This window comes from Acanthopagrus latus, chromosome 13, assembly GCF_904848185.1.
Source record: "Acanthopagrus latus isolate v.2019 chromosome 13, fAcaLat1.1, whole genome shotgun sequence".
In the NCBI taxonomy this organism is placed as follows: domain Eukaryota; kingdom Metazoa; phylum Chordata; class Actinopteri; order Spariformes; family Sparidae; genus Acanthopagrus; species Acanthopagrus latus.
The window spans coordinates 15355535-15376094 of record NC_051051.1 but is presented as its reverse complement, the minus strand read 5'-3'; positions in this window follow the sequence as shown (position 1 = coordinate 15376094).

Below are 20560 nucleotides of genomic sequence, written 5' to 3'. Positions count from 1 at the left end.
GAATGCTCACTAAGCCTCTTTGTGACCTGAAATTTACCGGTAATGATTCATTGAATCTGTTGTGTATCATTGTTATATTTCTGACCCAAGGCATGCACCAGTCTTCTGATTTAGAAGACCTAAATAACCGCCTCACTCGCTCAGGCCGTGGCCCCATCAGGTATATCATCTGGTATTCATGACAGGAAACCTGCTGATAAAAATAGCCCGGCTCATATCACGCATGAGCTCCAGACACAGGTGTGAAAGCAATTCGCACAAGGCAAATAATGACAAACAGTGATGAAAGTGACATGAAAATGGAGTACATTTTGAGCCCAGCCTCTCCCAACACGCCAAGGGAAATTCAGCGTGTGGTTTTCATAGGAACGACATAATAAGGCTATCATCAGACCAAGCAGTGAAGGAACCCTTTGGCTCAGCACCCAAAACACTGCGAGTACTGTGAGTTTATCAAAAAAATAACTGCGGATGTTCAGGAAATGAGACACTGGGACAAATATCCGTTCTTGCACTTATCTTACTGGATACGAGCGCTTTATTTTCGGAGCTGTGTGAAATAAAAACTTGGTCTTTGCTGGTTCTGCTGTTGAATTGGGCTCTGCTTTGAAGACTTGTGAAATTTGATAAATGAAACCTTTGAGCACCTTTGCTGCCTTTATGCGACCACAAGCCCATTAAAGCAGGGTAATTGCATGTTGGGGGAGGAGAAGGTTGTGAGTGATTACATTTTACTGTCTGTGATCATAGTCCAGCTACTTGTGGGTTTACTAATTAGATGGTACTTACGATGTATACCAGAATCTGCACGTCCTCATTAGGTCTGCAGCAAAATTCCATATCACGATATCAGTCAAATTGAGTTTGATTTGGTTCCATTTTTCTGACAGAAAACAATTTCCCTGAGAGGGAACAACACAGAAGGGCCTTGGACAATAGACTTTGCATGCTGTGGTTTACCGATCTGAACCTCACCTTCAGCTGTGTGGCAACATTCGAACAGCTTACGGTACCAAATACATAACAATCGGGAGTTAAAGAATGATGCCTCCTACAGAGCATCACTAATTTTTCCATCAGAAGACTCATTAAGCTCTCTGCAAGAGGGATTGCAATTAATCACAGTGTATTTGCGGTAAACAAACATGTCAGATGGAACAGATATGGGCCAAAAGCACGGGGAGTTGCTGTATTCTACCAGTTTTCTCAAACTAATTTCTCTGCAAAAGTAAACATAAAGTCCAGTGGGTCTGTCCAGTATGACACTATTTTTAATAATGTTCCCATGGAATATCAATGAAAGGAGAGGAAGATGTCCGCATATGTCAAGGATATTAAGGTTTGTCAAAAAGGTGCGGACCAAATGCAGACACCTAGGCAGGCAGGTTACAAAACAGAAGGCTGGACAGCTTTTAACAAAGCTGGAATAAAAAAGGTAACAAAACTGGACTAAAGAGAATCCAAAAGAGAGCCATGGCGGGCAAAACAAGGAACACTGAGGGCACATGAGGAGAAAGCGCTAGAAAAACTAGGGCGAGAGGAGCAGAAATCCCTTGTGGACCACCCAGTAACTGAGAAACAGTGGGAATTGGAGATGTGGAGCTGAGGGGAACCGCAGCCAGGCAGGTACCTTGAGGGCAGGACAGATGGGTGGAGTGGGTCTGGAAGTTGACCAGAGGGCAAGGGAGAAGGGTGGACCAGGAGGCAGAGCCATAGGGGGAAGCAGGTATAGGGGTAACCAGGAGGCTGAACAGATTGGCGTGACCTCTCCAAGGGCCTTGCTGGAAGCGGGCGACTCAGGCGAAAACCCTCTGGAGTCGGCCACGACCACCGATGGAGAACCACGGGCAGATGTTTCTTAACCTGCATGCCACTTTGTCCGCATCTCGGCCCCTTAACAGCACAATGTGGCCAAAATGGACCCAGTGGACAACTGGAAAAGGTGAGAAAAGCTAGGTGCATCTCTCCTTTTGTATGGACAGTAATTTGGACTTCATGAATGAGCTGAGGGCCATAACGCCCTGGATTTTTGGAGCTCTATGCCCAGCTAAACTGTTGTCTCAGAAAATCAGCAAATCTAAGAATCTAAAGAAAAGTCAGTTTGGACCATGCTGTGCTTAGCATGGAGCCTGCCAAACCGCAGCCCCCAGGTAGCCAGCATTCAGCTCAAGCCTCAGTCTCAGGCCCCTAGTTATCCGCGTTAGCCTGTTAGCTAGAAGAACTGCATCCTGGTCAGTCAGGCTTAAATTTGTGAGCTTCCAGCCTTCCTGCTAGCCTCCAGTCTACTTCTACCTCAGATATTTCTCATGGGTCTCCTCTCTGGGGGACACAGCTGACTTTGAGTACAGCCTCCACTCGAAAGTGAGGCCCCAGTGCACATCACGCCTCATCCCTGCCCAGCTCTTTATCCTCACCACTGCCCAGCTCTTCATCCTCACACCTGCCCAGCGCTTAAGCCTCACTGCCCTGCACTGCTGAGGTCCCGCTGCTCAACGGTCCTGAGCCCAAGCTGCCCAGCAGCCACAGGAAACGCCGAAGTGACACCAGGTCAAAAACAGACAAACTGATGAAATAGAAAGGGTGAAGACAGGCTTAAATACATAGGGACTTCAGGAAGTCAGGAATTAGACAAAGACAGGAAGTGTAAAGGCAAAACATGACACATGAAGAGAGAACTTGCATAATAAAATACGATGCAACTGAAAACACAAACCAAGAGATGGCAAAGATGTGTAACCTCAATAGCTGACTGTATATTTCTATCCCAGATGGAGTTTTTTTTTTTCTTGTCATTATACATTTATTTCATGTCAAATTTCCTGTTACTTCAGTTATCGTATCACTATTTCAGCAGAGAGAAAAGAGAATTATGCACAGTGTTACAGTGCACAGATCTGTTTTGATACACATGAGATAAACTCACAGCTAAAAACTACCTCACATGAAACATAGCTAAATAGGCCTATACATGTTTTGAACGTACATAAGTGAAGTCCTTAATTCTAACTGAGGATATTACCAGTGAGCTATTTGAGGAGTTTAAAAGAGTTTTTTTTCCTTATTACGTTTGGAGCTGTAACACAGCATTTTGAGTTGTTGAAATAATTTCAGTCCATTACACCAGCGAGATCCCCAAAGATACACCTACTCACAGTAAAACAGCCCAACAGTTTCCTTTTCATATCTCACTGACAAAATGGATGAGTGTGAACAAAAATCCCATGACAAATTTAGTGTGACTGATTGTTATTCTGCGCTATTTCCTCTCAGCGAGGACAATGTACTGTTAGTGAGCGAAAATCTCTCGACTTAAGATCTGAAGCTACACTGTTGATCAAACTTGCACAGAAATACAACACGAAATCACAATAATGCATTATTGATAAAAGACTAGTCTCTGGTCCTTGCGGAAGAAAATGTTCTAAATGCCGTATTCAGTGGTCTAACGTTCTTATAGTATAAAGCTGGTGGGCAAATGAAAATATTAGATATTTACTTAATTTAGTTCAGACATTTCAATCTGCCTGGGGAGATAAAGAAAAACAAGTAAAAATGCACTGATTTGTACAATAGCATCCATGTTCTGAGGGAAAAGGATAAAAGTAGAGTAACGAGACAAAGAATCTAGCCGGTCGCTTTCAGACTGTAGGCACAATGGTGCCTTGAGCCAAATGCTGACCTCGGCATGTTCTAACATGCTCATACTGATAACATTCAAGGCGATTATCTGTCAGAGTTGCATAAAGAAATAATAGTTTGCAAACTTATTTTATACAGTTATTTATATACACATACACATAAACGTACATACATGAACCCACATAAACCTGCATTTTTTTGGAATTGCATCAGGATTAATTTAAAAAACCTCAGCAATACAATGCTGATAATAACATTGTTGGCACCTTTACATTAAAAGTTCAGCATCTGGGAAACAGTCTATCGACTATGACTGTATTTGAGCACCAAGCATCAATTTTGTAAACACACCTCTCCTCTTCTTGCAGTAGTCCTGTGCTCTGTCGTCTCTGAACACACTCTCTGATTTCCATGTGTCCATTTTGCTTTCCTGGTATGAGACATTAGCTAGAAACAGCCTCAAATCCAAACTGGATTTGCACGCCCCCCCCCCGGTCAGGTTGAACAGTTGAAAGATGCCGTGGGCAGTGACTGTCTAAATGTCTGCTTCTCTTAATCCAAAACCTGCGCTGCTATCACAGCTGAACAGATAAGGAAGGGAAAATAAATGAATAAAATACTCCAGTTGGTACATTTTTCGACAACACCACGATGGACTCCGAGAACAGAGTTCGTTTACCCTCAACATTCGCGTTCACACTAATGCAAACTGCAGAGAATGTGAGGTATAGCTCAACACAGGGTCTGCTTTATCTGTCCTTTTCACTTCCACGGGACTCCCAGAGGATCCCAGGTCTGAATGAACGCAGCAGAACGTCTGTGCGTGCCAGAAGATGAAAGGTTAGAGAAGACACAGTAGCTGAAGTGATACAGACGGCAGAGAGCTGCGCTCACGCAGTGGGAGTCCTGAAGATGAATAAAGAGAAGACTCTTCATGTATAAGTCATGCAGTATGACGAGTAAACACTGGGGGCTATCTCTGCAGCTCTGGAAAGCATGAGAGACGGGCTGAGGAGGATAGTGAGGCAAGGATGAAAGAGCAAAGGCCTTACAGAGAGAGATGTAACCTCATGCTTCAAGACATGTCCTTCAGCATTCATGACAAGAGGTCAATGCGTGACTCTGAAAGCCAAACAGGTCCCTCTGTCATCACTCCAAAGAGAAGGCTTTTTAAAGTTTCTTTATCTGTGCGATATTGACGTTTGTTATTCCAGCTTTAGTTCATGAACCTCAAGTCCTACATGTTCTGTTACATGTCAGACAATTGAGGACAAACAATCGAATACACATTTTCTTGTTACCCTTAGTGTCTGACATTGATAACCACAAGACTGCACCCTTGACAGTTACCATTATCCCTACACTGGTAATGGCAGCATTCAAGCCGGTAAAGCACTAGACCATTGTGAGAAACTCTCCCCCGAAACCTCCACTCATTAAATGATTTCATGAGTTATTAACTCTGGAAACCATCACAACAATTTAAGGGATACTTGGGTAGTTAAATGAATTACCGTTACATACCCAGAGTGTCAAAGTGATGAATGTTTTTTTAAAATGTGTGCACGCGATATCACAAGACAAAGAGTCTGTGCCGATGCTAGCAGCTCTGTGAGACTGCTCTTACATGTTCATCATCTTGGTTTAATGTGTTTGCATGCAAACCTTTGATAATCAGCACGAAACACAAAGTGCAGTCAAGACTGCTTGGAACGATATTATTAACTGTAGATAGTTTTGCTGGTGTTTTGCCAGAAAACAAAAGGATTGGATAGGATATCAAAACTGACAGCACTAGATGAAAAAAACTGACATGGTACCTACTTGTAATCTGCTGTACATTTACCACCACCTTATGCTGATATGCCAGGTTGTTCCTCAAGTCCACAGGACTCATCTGAGAACCATGAATATCACAGTACAAAATATTGTGGCCATCAAGCCAATATATTAGATTATAAGATTAGGAGTATTGAAAATGATTTCACTGAATAGGTGAAAACTCTGACCTGTTGGTGGCAACAGAGAAAAGTAAATGATCACCAAAACTATTACGACCAAGGGCGACATGGATGTCTACGTGAAATTCCGTGGCAATCCAGTGTGGATTGAAAGTGGTGGAGTGGCCAACCAACAGACCAGCAATGCCATCCATTGAGCCACACTGCTCGCCAGACTAAAAACATCAGTGAAACGTAGCTGACATAATTAAGGCTTACAATTTAACTTAGTATCCACAGAGACTTTTTATGGAGAAAAAAGGATTAAAAACTGTCAACTATGAAATGACGTCAGCGAGTCTGGCCAAATGCGTAATCTCGTTTAGTCATTCTTCAGATAGTTCTTGATTCAATTTAAAAGTTTAGTCTGATATTTTCACAAAGTTCTTGTATTGACTCTTGCGTCGAGACATTTTCAACTCACAGCTTCCTCTTGTCAAATAATGAAAAGAGTTTTTTTTTTGTAGAAATACACGTTTGAATAGGTAAAGTCTCATGAAGAATTGATAACCTCGAAGGGGATATACAGAATGCAACGTGCTTTTGATACAGCTGTGGACAGAGAGGCCTCTCAGTCATATTGTAAGTCTGCGTACGGCTGCTCTCTATTGTGAGCCCTGACATGTTTGACATGTCGTGAGGAGTGACATTTTGACACTGGTGCAAGAGATAAAAAATTAATGGGTCACTGCTGAGAAAAGAAAATGTTTTCCCAGCTCACATGCAAGGACAGATGAATGAGCAACAAGGGCATCCCGAGCATCCGCGAGCAAGCCTCTGCACTTTTTACGACTGGCTTGTTCTTGGTGGGCAAACCAACTGGATCTCCCCTTGGGAACTTACAAGCTAATTACCCCCAGTTACATTTGTCAAGCTACAGCTACGCTACGCCACACCGTGAATGTGAATGTGTGTTTGCCCTGGTGTAAATTTTGCAGCAGCATATACAATCATGGAAATGAATTTTGCAAAGGCCTCATCTGCTGACGTGCTTTCATTCATGCTGAGCGATAACCGTGATCTTTGGACTGAAAATAAAGCTGCAAAAAGGCATAACAACGAATAGATACGAAGCAGCACATTGAATTGTGTGTGCTGTAGTGGTCCAAAATATTCAATCCAATCACCTGATAATCCTTGAGTGATGTCAGATCACTCAATCAGATCCATCCTGCAACATTCACAGACAGAAATCAAGGTTTAAGGTAAATTGTAAGTCTGAAAAAATCTTACCTTTAATATTTACAGTGTACACACCCCTCTGCCCCTCTCTGTCATGATTTATGCGCACATCTAGAATCACTATGCAAACTGAGCAGAACAGATGTGAATCCTCACGCACGTGAAGCCTAAAAGTCATGCATTACAAGGATCATATCATATGCCGTTGCCTCTCCATCTGATTTGCAAAGCGGACGGGGGTTTCCATTCGTGCCATGATTGCTTGTGGATGATTGAAAGAGGCAAGGCATGTAGAGACATGCTGATTGTGTTTGCCATCTCCAAAGCTTTAACTGCGCAGCCCTCCCAATACCTTAATCCAGTTTATCCCTCTGAGGCAGAAACAGCGAGCTTGCTCATAGTCAATCTCTTGATTGTTCAGTGACCTTGAGCAAGCGAATAACAAGAGTGCTCAGTTAGGAGAGGCCATCGTTTGGAAGGGCCATGTCAAAGAGATGGACACCTGAGGGGGGGAAAAAAAAAAAACACAAAACGACCTTCTCATTAAAAACTAAAACCTGCAGATTAGATCAGAGACGTGGCAGAGAGGGGCAGGAGCCTGAGTCGCTGTGCGTCCCAAGGCAAGAAAGATGTTAAAAGATATTACAACAAAACAGATGCAAAGCAGCGTTGTGACATATAAATATAATAATAAGCCTGTTGATTTGTGTGGAGGCATGCAAGTGTAAGAGAGCATGTTTTTAGCCACGTTAGCAGCAATGGCTCTAGGGATGGCAATGACTGCCTGTAAATCCTCTTCCATCCAGACTAACATTTTCTTCTCATCTAACTGATGGATTGTGACATTTTGTTCGGACACAGTTCTGCTGATTAGTGCTAATATGCACATGAGCTTACTCACTGGCTAAACTTAAATTGTGAACATGGAACCTTCTTTGCGTTGGCATGTTAGCCTTGTCGTTGTTAAAATCTTAGCACGATGAAGTTAGCATTGATTTCATTGCACATAGTTTGCCTGCTACACGTGATAGTGTGGCTTTATGGCACATGTCCACAGGGGCGTATCTGGACACGGGGCCTCATGGCGCTTTCCAGCATGGGATGCTCGACCAACATTGTCCCACAACCACACAAACACTCCCGACCACACCTGACTGCACGAATGCCGCTCATGGCCCGTTTGCTCCAGGATTTCAAACCAGACCAACATGGCAACTCATTTCAGGAACTTTCTCTTATATTCTAAAATATCTTGCTACATTGTGTTTCTGAAGACATTTTAGGTGACATATGAGGCACGCAGTTGCCAAATCTGTTTTCATTCTAACTTGACCATGGTTGTTGTGTATCACCATTGTGAGTCATGCTGGACCCCCTTGATTTGCATTTATAGCCAAGATCTCAATGCTATGCAAATGAGGAGGGGGCAATGCAACTACCTCCTAAGCACAATGCAGTGCTGCAAGAATGTACTGCACAGCTTCTTACAGAGACAATGCACGGGTCCAGTGGACAGTCAAGACTTAAATTATACTATGACTGCATCATACACACATGAATATGCCGTTCACAAAGCTGATGTGCAGCCGAATATAGTTTTTACCGGCTTCACCTGTAGCCTGAGTCAAGACAAGATTGTGAGCGTCTGTTTTTTCAAGTTTGTGTAATGTAAGTGAGGTAAGATAACACCTCCAGACTACAGCTAGCTAGAAACCAGGAAGCTAGACGATTGCCAAGGAACCACCTGCTAGTTAAATACCACGGTGATCAAGTGTCAAAGTGTCATTTCAAAGTGTCACCTGGAGTAACTTCCTGTGTACAGGTAGTTCAATTTACACCAAATATTGACACATGATGACCCTTTTTTTTTTTTTTTTTTTTTTAATTTTTTTTTTTTTACACGTACAATGGCCAAGCACATCTCACCTAATCTATTTATACACTTGTAGAGCAGAGCTCTGTCGCACTCACACGCCACTAATGCGCTGCTCTCACGCCTGGAGTAGTCAGTTTCATTAATTACAGTGGAAGTGTTGTGTCGCAGTATGCAAAAAAAAAAATAAATAAAAAACAGCAACTTAACCCGAATGAGAATGAAGAGCTGCACTGTAGAACAAACACATAAAGAACAGCTTTATTTACGGGGGAATATGTAGAACGCCTCGTCGCGCTGTGCACAATAAAACATACCACTCATTGTTTCCTCCATGTGTTTTGTCAAGTGGTTTTCCTGTCTCCACGTGTGTCTCCGTTCTCAGCTAGTCTTGCATAATACTGGACCCATCAGCCTGATGTTTTTTGTGCACACCACTGATTGTATGCTGAATGCTGAATTCACAATATATGAAAAACCTAACTTATTGACCGCTCTGCTTTACATCGCCATTGACGACTGAGTCTTGTTACTTCTCCCGGCCTGAAATGATCAACAACTGCTTCAGATTGTCCCTAGACACACCTGGCCAAGATCTGCAACCTACTAAAATGCACTCTTCTTGTTCATCCACATTTACTCTTTCCAGTTTCCACAATGTCAGGGAGTGGCGAAGTGCGAGGAAGAGCTTATAAATGTGTCCTATATGTGAGCAATGCTCGTTCAGCCGTTAAACGAAATGGTGAGACAATAAAAATGCATTCCTTCGTCAACGACTCATTCTCAGTCAAAGAAAAGAGAGAGCTCTTGGCAGAGTTAATAAGACAGCGAACAGTAGAAAGATGGGGGAACCATCTGCATGAAGAACTTGCCAATGCTGGTTTAGCTTTACTGAGGCACTTTCTGCCCACAAACAAGAATGCCAAAGCAAGTTGTAGCAGAGAGGCTCAGGCGAGATGCTGGCATAGTAAATAGGTGGGAGCGTAAATGCAGTGTTACTGCAAAGTGTTTCATCTCCTCAGTTTATTGCGCTGCTCTCTCTGCACGGGAGTCGCAGGCTAGTCTGTTCTGGCAAATAAATATTCTACATCGCGAGAGATATTGGTGTAATGCGCCATCCTGACGTAAACAGATGAGTTTAAAATCACTGAATAAAAAATGCAAAGCAAAAGTGTTCTCTGTGGGGAATTTTATGTCATTTTTTTTTTCTTTTTTCTTTTTTTTTTTACAGTCGATTTAATGCCCTGAAATCTTTTCTCAGATACTTCAACGCGGAGAGCTTATTCGTCAGCTGAAGTGCTGCTGAAGGATAATTATTCTCCAATTAGTCTGCAACTTTAAAAGCATGGCCCTCCAACAGTTCATTCTTCGTCGTTTCAAGCTTCAGCACCCCTCTGTCTCTCTGCTGCGACCGGTCTGAGGCCCATGCAGGGGAGATGGAGGCGGGTTTGGATTCCTCCCTGTCCAGCTACAACCCCAAGGAGACCGGGCCTCGCCAAACATTCAATCAGCAAACACGCTGGCTTCTCGCATACAATGTCTGTGTGCCACAGCTAAAATGTAACTGGAGCCGCGACAGGGTTTTGTAATGTGCATGAGTGGATAGAGGAAGTGCTCTCTGGCTTCCATCCACTTGTTTCTACGCGCATTTTGGGAAAAAAAAAAAAAAATGGAAATGACAAAAATTTCCATAGCAACAGAGCGCAATGGAAAATGGAGTGGGAGGTTCATGAAGCACCTTCAAAGAGTGACTTGAATGGCCGGTCAAGCTTGTACTCCAAGGAGGAGACCAAAACATCACCTCCAACAGAAATGCGATATTTGCCTCCGCCAAGGTTATGTTTTCTCCCTGTGTCTGTTTCTTGGTTGGTTGGTTTTTCAGCAGGATCACACAAAAAACTAATAAGCAGTTTCCCACAAAACTTAGATGGAGGATTATTTGTGTCGATTTCTCAGGGATTTATGCATGAACCTCGACGGAAAAAAATATGTAGCGGCAGAGATCCATGAATGAGTACAACCTGACGTGGATCCTAGATCTGATGATCTCAGATTTGAAGTTATACAGGTCTATGGAGTTTGGATTGGATTAGACCTGACTGCCTTTTTTTTTTTTTTACTTATCCACCTTTTGAAGTTTTATTAGCATCCTTCAATCATCATCTTGTTTTTCCCCTCTTCTTCTGCAATGATTTAATGGCACCCAGCTGGTTAAGTAGCCCCACTAACCATTTATTTCGATTAATCAACTCCTACTCCTACTTCAAAGATGTGACTATGAATATACATTTAAAAGATTATACAAAAATGTGGCTATATTTGGATGGAAACCTGGCGAGTGTGATGACACCACCAAATAGTAATCATCATCGGTTCAACATTTTGGAAAATATGCGTGTTAGGCTTTTTGATGACGTTGAGAGTGATACCACTCTGAGGGGCTGATTTTAAGTTCCGTGGAATCAACATCACAGAGAACCTGTCATGGTCATCACACATCGCCAACTTTGTCAAACAAAACAATGCACAGAAAAAGCTCTACTACTTATGGAAACACTTAAGAAGTGTAAGTTCTGGTGCCAGTTTTTTTTTTTTTTTTCATTTTTACAGAGGAGCAAAAGAAAGCATCCCGATCCCATTCTTTTTTTAAATGTAGCATAAAGGGACTTCATAAACACACATTTTGCCTGGGGAAAGAAGCTGCTCTGTAGTCTGGAAGCTTTCAAGCTGCTGTAAGTGTTGTTTTCCTATATTATATTATATTATATTATATTATATTATATTGTATTGTATTGTATTGTATTGTATTGTATTGTATTGTATTATATTATATTATATTATATCATATTATATTATATTATATTATATTATATTATATTATATTATATTATATTAAAAATTAAATATAAGAACAAATTCAAATAATGAAATAATGAATTATTGATAGTGTTGATTATTCCATTTCACTTGACGAGATGCAGCTCTGTGTATGAGTGGCCTAGATCAATAACTATACTATATACACACCCGTAGTATTTGTTTAAAAGTACCTGTCTAGTTTGAGAGATATGTCACCAATTTTGAAATCGATCTTCCAAGACACATTCACAAGCTTGCGAGATTCCCTCAGATGGAAATGCTCATCAACTGAAGCATTTAAACATTAGGGATTAGCACGTCTCAATAATCCCCCCTCGTAGTTACAGCCTTTGAATTTGACGTTGATGCTTTATGCAGCAATCACTCTCCGCACGTATCTAATCTTGCTTTCGGCTATGGTCTGATTCAGCATTCCATTGCTCTGGTAGGGCGTGCTGAATATATTGGCAGGTCGATAATTAATTCAACATCGGGCAGGAAGCTATAGGCAGCTAAAACTGTGATCGCTGCTGCGTTGTGCGTCACCTGTTCTCCCAAATGGGCACATTTTGCTCTTCTGTACCTCGAAAAACAGGGATCAGTTGAATTAAACATGAGGAACTTAAGGTGCGTTTATTCTGATGAGGAAGTGAAACAGCACGCGCAATTAGAGGAAGTCTGACTTTAAATATGTCCTGGGTTTCTATTAGCATGCCTCAAGGCAATTACTACAATACGCTCAGACCTCTCCCACAGTGCAAATGGCCTTAATGGCGTCCATGAGAGAGAAAAAAAAAACCAAAGCAGCTTTGTGCAGAATGATTTGCACTGGAGTATGATGTGGGAACATTCTCCTGTTTTTCATTCACGTTTCCTGTGATGCTCCTCTTTTGCTTGTTTCAAGGCCCACATTACTCAGACACAGAAAAGAAATCCATATGCTACGATTCACTGAAGTGCTGTTTGAAAAGTCTGGTCACTGTGGAAACTAGATATATTACGTTTAAAGCTCGAGCTCAACCCACACATTGATATTCATGTATGCCGACTGTTCGTGTGCGGAGAATTGCGTCGGCAGAGAAACGGAGGGGTAAAAATAAAGTCATGCGTGGATAGGTTTTAACATGGGAAGATGGAGATCAGATGCGAGTACACAGAGAAGATAGGGGGAAAGGTGGACATGAATTGTTTTGGCAGGACAGAATTTCTAGTTGGTACTTGGAGATGGGGAGTGTCTGTGTAGTCCTGTCAGGGTTGGGAAGGTCATCGCACCACTGGGAGCACAGGGAGAAGACAGCTGAGGTTTTGAATTCAATATGAGGAGCCAGAGGGGCCAGTGAGAAGGGGATGAAATGAAAGAATTTAGTGTGGATGAAAATGAGACAGGCTGCAGCCTTCTGTATGAGTTGTAGAGGTTGGATAAAGGTCTGTTGGGAGCCCAGCCAGGAGGGAGTTGTAGTACAGACAAGCAACGACTAGAATTTGGACAACAGGAAAAGAATAGGAGGTGGTTGCGGTTGCATTGTGTGTCACCGAGATTCTTGGTAGTCTGGACAGAAGTAGGCGTGGTGTTGTCAGTGAAACCCAGAACTCCTATACAAAAGGTACAAATTGCTGAAGAAGAAGAAGAAGAAGAAAAAAAAAAAAACTGTTGAGATTGATGTGGCTGGCAGGCGTCCAACTGCAGATGTCAGCTCGGCAAGCGGAGGTGCAAGCCTCGATGTGCGTGTCGATAGGAGAGAAGAAGAGTTTAGTGTTGTCAGCATTAACAATAGTAGGAATACTATCAGGATGTGATAGCAGGGCGGAGAAGAGGAGCAGCAGTGGCGCTGCAGCCCTGAGGATGTACGTGACCGCGGAGACCCTGGCAAGGCCAGAAATGTGTATCGGTTAGGAGATGAATCACTAGAGATTCTTTGGAGAGCAAACATGGCAAGAAGTGTTTGAGGTTGATAGGGTTCAAAGCAAAAGACAGTCTGCACAGAGGTTATCTCTGCAAGGCAGACCTCCCACACAATGGACAGACAGCTATTGATTTCTTCGGATGACATTTCCTTCGGACCTCCGTGAGGCTGACCAGGTAGACGTCTGGCTTTGAAACATTACAGTAAAGGCAGGACTGATCAATAAAACAACTGATTTATCTATGAGATAAACAGAGGAGAATTTATGACTTGACGTCACCGCTCCCTTAACAGGTCAGCAACCACTAGCTTACCGTTGGGCGGTGGTGAGATGATAACTGCAACTCAAAAAACATACATTCACGTCGGCAAAAAGCAAGAAAGTCTTTTCAAAAACCAAAGTAAGCAACTCAAAAACTCAAGATGAAATATCAAATAAAGTACCGAAGGACAGCTGATAAATGACAGGAATAAAACACCTAATACTATACCTACCCGCATGCCTGTCTGAAAAGGAAGCTAATAGAAAGTAATACAAAAGTCTAGTTAAAAAAATGTTTCCTGTGCAACAATTTCAACTTTTGTTAATGCCCCCCCCCCCCCCCCAAAAAAAACCCATGTCATCCATATTGAGTTACCAGGTTACTATCAAACAGAACAAGTGAGTTTCTGCAGGGATCTCACAAAACGCACCAGCTTGCTAACATAGGTATACCTGCTACATACAAACTCACCTAACTCCTCAGGGGTCTGTTATTTCAAAAGATTTTAAAAATAATGAACATTATCAACAGAATGCAAAGAAATAACACTGTTGACATCATTTCATCCCTGAAGAAGTAGGGCTGTCTCTCTTCAACGGACAGCATATCCTGATTCTGTCTTAACTGCCTGCTAATTTTATTGGTGTTTTATTGTTTATTATTTCAGATTATTATATGTATTTCTCCTCATTTTGTATTTTGTTTTCATTTGCAAGACTTTGGACTTTTGATTCATAAGTGCGCTTTAAATAAAGTGTATTATTGTTATTATTATTATTATCATTATCATTATATTTTTGGTTCTATGAATTCCAGCACATGACACTTTTAATAAGAAGAATATTTGACACTATTGATGAGTTACTGCACCAATAACAGAATCGAGTCCATACCTGAAATCTAATCAGGGATTTAAATGGTCAATCCCCCCCCCCCCTTCACACAGTAGAAGAGGGGAGGAGCTGCAGGTGACCTTCAGGTTGATTTCATGTCGCTTCATATCGAGAGGGAATGAGAGCTGATGGAATGGTAGAAGGCTGGATGAGCTGCAATAGTCTGAAAGGGCTGGATGAGGTCAAGAGAGCAGCTGCTACCCCTGATGGTGGAAAATGATTTCAAGGCCTTAACTTGGCAGACAAAAGAGAATGTCATTTATAATTTGATTCAGCGGAGTCTGGGGAGGATAAAAGGATGGAACAGACGGAGTGGCTAGTTGTAAGGAGGAACAGCTGATGTACAGTAGATAACATTTTGATAAGGGCAGGGCAGAAGGCATGGGTGCACAGCAGTGATGGGCCAAGTAGCTCCTCTCGGTGTGCTAAATCATTAGAATCTTATTTTTTTTTCTATTATGAAAAAGACTGTTTTAAGATATTTATTCTTCGCTTGTTCAGTGCTTTGACCAGTGCTCCAATTGCGAAGTCATTCTCGCTGAACTGAAATATGACTGAACGTTCAGTTCAAACCTAGTGCAACCTCGTCCAATACATTTTGAGTTGCGATGCAGCACTTTTGTTCATGCACCCTATGACACTTCCCCATCTGTCATATTCTTCACAGCTTGGTCTCAGGCGAACAACAAAGCAACAAACGGCGAAAGTACTGTACTCACGAAAAGTCTAAATCCTGCCACCATTACGTAATAGTTGTGGGCTATTTACTTCTGACTTGGTGAGATTTTTATTTTTTGTTTGTGTTTGTGTGTGTGTGTGTCTGACACTGCTCACTGTGCTAAATGTAACCTTTCCTGTAATGTGAATTACACAACCTCTGGGGTTGCAGACCAAGACCACTGCTGTTGAATCGTTGGAGCTAAACGTTAGCATCATGAGTCATCCGCGTGTTCGCTGTCCTGAACACACCCCGTGCCTCATGCAAACAAATCACTCGCTCAGTGAGTGTGTGTATCCCTGGTCTGCTCGAAGCTGATTGAGACCTCAACTGAACTGACTGTTAGCTCAAAAGATTTATTCTTTTGAATGAACTGAGCAGACGGCACAATACTAATGGAGGAGGAGAACCTTGGAAGAGAGTTGGAGGCTACATTTGTCCGAAAAGACTTGATTTCGGATGGCTGTTTTGCAGACTTTTTCAGCTGAGATGGATGCGAGACACAACAAAAGGAGGAGCAATTAAAAGTGCAAGATTAATTCAATCAAGACAGCTTTCCCCTACTCTGTGTCAGCAGCAGCGAAGCTTTCACAATTAATTTCGGGAGCATTTCCGACAGCCAAGCTGTAGGAGGAAACCGTGACAGTGAAGGTCAAAAGAAGAACAGAGGACAGCTGCTGAAGGAGTGTGCAGTCTACGGAGTTAGAGAGGAATATCGCTGACTGCAGATTCTGCTAAGCAGTGATAGTGTGAAGTGACACAATAAAACCAGATTAAAAGGGAAAGTCGAGACAGGAATACAGAGGACAAATGGTGATGAAAAATGAGAGAATTCAACTCCTTTTTCAGGGATGTTGAGGTCAGCGAGGATTTATCTTGTTTATCAGCTTATTATTAAAACACTCTGGGGCGGTAGCTGTAGGGGAAGGTTATATCACACTAGTTATAGACTTAGAACGACCCAGTTGCCATGATAAAATGTTGGCAGGTAACATTTCTGCGAACCACTGATCTGTTTTGGCATCACTGGCCACTTAGCATATTAACGTTTATGTTCATGTTACATGTTCATGACTTTCATGTAAGGAGGTGAAGGGGATAGGAGTGGACCGGCTCCAATTTTGAGAATGGGTTTCAAAATCTGTAAGCATGTGACACTATTGGAAATGCACTTGGGACAATTTTCAAATGTGCTAGTGGTGACCAAAACAGGTATTTGAAACCAAAACAAGATCTTTTTCCTGAACCTTAGCAGAGCATAGGTACAGCATGGGCACATCACACAACTGAAAACTGAACATAAAGACAGGTTTAAATTACCATATCTTTATTAACTGTTTCTCGTGAACTGTCATGTTGGGTTTAGTTTCGACAGACTTTTAGGTAATGATTGTGTAACTGGCGGGTTATTTCAAAGAAATTTCAGATGCATTAGTTGGTAGTCATTTGCAGACATGTGAAATGAAGTTTTTTGTCAGTTACGCGTATGCTGTTTGTCATTTTAAAAGATCGTTTTTCAACCCGAGAAAGCCACAGTTTGTCTTGAGACTGATCTAAAGTGTAGGGTCGGGAAAATACAGAATTAGAAATACACACCCAGCCGTCCCCTCAGTGGCCTTGTCTCGCTCAGTGCTCACCAAAACCCATAACTGAAACCTTGCAGAGCTGGTCCCATATATCAGCCTAGCTCACAGATCTGACCAACTCTCCTTTTGCATAACTGCAGTCGGCAGTTATGACCAGAAATCATGTGATTTTCACCTTTTCTTCATGGTTTTCTGTGCCAAGGCGACAGCCGTGATTGAGTCGGTGGCGTGTATATGCCAAACTGTGTCTTTCCTGACTTGCAAAAAAAATCCTTTTGAATTGACAAACATCACATTATGCCATTATTCAAATGTGATCTACATTTCATCTCTCTCTCATCATCGACTGCTCTTCATTATTTCGGGACTTTGCCTCTCTATTCCACTACAGCTTAAGTGCGCTATTTATTCTCTATTGAGACTGCGGCTCAGGTGTTGGATCCTGATTAAAAGCCAGCTCTTTTCAAATCTGATTCTCCTGCTCTCTAATTAAAAAAAAGAGAGAGCGAGAAATGACAATCGCGAGGAGCAGATACATAGGACGGAGGAGAGACTGAGGAATTGTGCTGCACTGAGACAGCAGCAAGTGTTTCTGTCTTGTCTTGGGTGATCAATGTCTGCGAGGCGGCACGGAAAGGCAGAGACAGGAGAGATGAGCTCTGGTGTCTGCACCGCTGACTGACTGACAGCCCCGGTTTCGTGTCTCTACAATGGCCTGAACTAAAGGGTCGAATGAGGTTAAATGAACTGCATTCTTAGGGACAGATGGCCCCGTCGTCTGAAAGAGCAAGCGAGGGGGGGGGGGCGAAAAGAGAGACAGATGAGGATACAGTGAAGGGAAAAAGTAATGAAAACAAATAGGCAGACTCTCGTGGATTTACTTTGTCCTTCCCTGACGGACTCCCGTGGATAAGCTCCCTTGTTCTTGTGCAGCTGTCCGTGCAAAGAGGGGTGAGTTACACATGGCTGCAACGCTACAGTATAACCGCGGGAGGGGAAAAAAAAAAAAAAGCAGAGGCCAGGCAGTATTAATGCTGATTGGAATAATAACAGGAGTGTTTAAGCTCAGTGGGGGAGGCAGTGTCACTCTTTGTAAACTGAAACAAGCCCACAGCAAGGCACCTGTCAACGGAGGGTAACAGCAAGGTAACAGCTTACTACAGCTTACTCCCACTAGGCCACATACCGGGCCCAGACAGCTCATGATAGTTTAAAGGCAAGATCGCATTTTATTACAGGTGGGCTCAGCGTGCTTTTACGCTGAAGCGCAACGTGGCAACGAGTGGCATGAGAATATAAATAACATGCAAGAACAAACGACACTGACAGCCACCTTCCCACTGAAAGACACAAACACACAAGCATGGCCTAGAATGGCTGCGATCTGCTCAGGCGACCATATCGCAGCTGAGGAATCTGCGGGCGAGACTGAGCAACTAACAGACTGATGATAGACATGAAAAATCGTCCAGTGCATAGGAATGGTTTGGCATAAATGTTGGGGTTGATTAAGACTGACTGACGTGGCTCAACTCAGCCCCCAGAGTAAATGTTGGCAAAGCGCATTTCTGCAAAACAAGGTTATGTTGAAACTTTATGTTTGGTATGTTGAAACTATGTCACAGTACTATGTTTCTTTGCTGGCCATCCTGACTAGAGAAAGAACCACGTTCTCCGCTCGCTTCTGGTGAAAACTCTACAGTATAGGAATAGCTATCTCAGCACTTTTTCATATTTAACTTTGTACTGCTTTGTATAGATTCAACAGTTTAGCGTTTGCTTTTGTATTCCTAACAATTTCGATCCTTTAAATAGACAGAACAGTTAGTGACGTTAGCAGCCAGATGCTAACATTAGGTCACCAAGACTCTTTTTATTTATTTTTTCTTAAACTTTGTGCTTGGAACAGTGAAAAAATGAAAGTGACTGATGCACACCGTCTTGTCCAACCTTCAGACCTCATTACTGCATAAGGGATTTGAATCACAAATCAGTGAGAGGGGTAACTGGGCTTACGAAGCCAGCTAGGCTGGCTGACAGGCCAACGTCACGAGTTAAAAATACCTATGTGATTATCTTAATGGTCAAAAATGATGAAAAACACTGAATACTTGAACTTAACATAAACCTTTGTGGAGGTACTTTCATAACTGAAGTCATATCCGAAAGGTTATTTGAAGTCAAACCACAATGTTTTCCTAAACCTAACTAGGTGTCTTGCCTTTACCAAACAAAGCTGGGAGCACACGATGGTACGCTTGTCACTATGCTATGCTGCAACGGTCGTGTTGTTTTGGGTGTCATATTCACCTCTTCAGTCAGTAATGAATGAAGATGCGTTGTTCCTGTGTTGTGACAACACAGTGCCTCAAAGTGTCGTTAAAAGTGGTTTCGTGCTCACAAACGTTGAAACGTCACCTCATCTACCGCCACACCGCCACCACACGAACAGTTACATTTCAGTGGGAAAGTTGGGGAGTGTGACAATACAAAAAAATAAAAATAAAAAAAAAACCCTAAACACAGTAGTGTAAAATGTGAGTGCCGTAGCAGAGCTGAGCTGCTGTGGCCTCTTAAAGTGTCAGCACTCAGGACTTCTGCTAACTTGTCAGTCAGACGGCAGACGAATGAAAAGGACTGGCGGTGTCCTCACTGCTCTATATATTACCAGGTTGCCACACTCTCTAGAAACCGCAGTGTAATCACTCAGGCTTTGCTCCGACACTGATTTCCTGGGTAATTATTCTTCTTTCGTCATCAGCCACGAGACGGTTTCATCTTCACTTTTCTGATCATTAGCATTATTTCAGCGGACTTAACAGACTCCTCCATGACTGCTCATCTTTAACGCTCCCACCTGATGAGTTATGCACATTCTGCAGCCAGAAATATCCGGACCGAGCACGAGAATTTTCTGCTTATTTTGGCATTACAGTGTTTCTTGCGAATGCTTTTTGTGTTTTCTTTCTCTCGAGCGACTCAAGGACATTGACATTTGATGGGTTTTTTCTTTTCCAACTTGTGGCGGCAGGTTGTTTATTATGGATTACGTCTTCTATGCATCTGCCATACAAATAAACCACTCATCTCATAATATGTAGCGCTGCCTTGACATCCTTTTATAACTTTAAATAACATGGAAGATGGGAGTCCACTTTTATTTGATTTACGAGCAAGCAGGGTAGAAATGGAACAAGCCTGTAAAGTGACCTACACATCAAGCACCTACAATACAGATATCACAAGTGTCCCCTTCTGTGTGTTTTCAAATGGCGATCATTTCTGCCTCGGTGTCCCATCTTCCCTACAATTCCAACCACTAGATTCACACTAACAAAGTGAAGCTATTTCAACCCCCAGATTTCCTCAGATGTTTTATTGAATGGAACCCTTTAACACTTTGAGATTGCAGAGAAAATTAACATTTTAAAGGCTCAAAGCTAGGGCACCGCACCAGCACTTGCATCCAGGCCACGGACGGCGTGCGAACTCAACGATTTGAAGGTCAGTCGGCCGCGGCGAAGCACTTTGTTGTGCACTTTCAGTCACCTACTGACCCCCGTGCCGACTTGAAAGTCAGGTGAAGTTTCGCAGCCCGCAAAACGTTTCTGGAGGTTTTGCAGCGTTCTCCTGAACAACTGAA